The sequence below is a fragment of the Sminthopsis crassicaudata genome, chromosome 2, assembly GCF_048593235.1.
Source record: "Sminthopsis crassicaudata isolate SCR6 chromosome 2, ASM4859323v1, whole genome shotgun sequence".
Taxonomy (NCBI): domain Eukaryota; kingdom Metazoa; phylum Chordata; class Mammalia; order Dasyuromorphia; family Dasyuridae; genus Sminthopsis; species Sminthopsis crassicaudata.
The window spans coordinates 261,955,361-261,955,814 of NC_133618.1; positions in this window are offsets into that span (position 1 = coordinate 261,955,361).

The following is a 454-nucleotide window of genomic DNA, read 5'->3' on the forward strand; positions in this document are numbered from 1 at the left end:
CTAAAAGAATCCCTTTAGGGAAAAATGTTAAAATATGTAAACAATATCTAGACTGAAATGGTACCGTTTAAGTCCCGGTGTTGATAGAATAGCAACAAAATGCTTTACATGTTATCTCATTTGATTCTCCTAACAATTTTGTGAAGTAGATGCTATTAACCCGGGACGGAGGGATTGTGGCTTGCTCAGGATCACAACAGTAGTGTATAAAGCAGAATTTGAACACGGCTGACTCCAAGTACAGCAATGCTCCATCTAGGGACCAGTCAAGTCTTCTTTTTTGAGTTCGGAGAAAGAAAAAAGTCTAAATGCAATAGGAACGCTGAGGTCAACAATGAAGTACCTACTAAGTGAAGGACAAAGTGCAAATTAATGTGCAAAGACAGCCCCAGTCCTTAAAGATAATAGGGAGGGAAAAAAGGGGTGCAACAGCATTTCCTGAGATACACTTGAG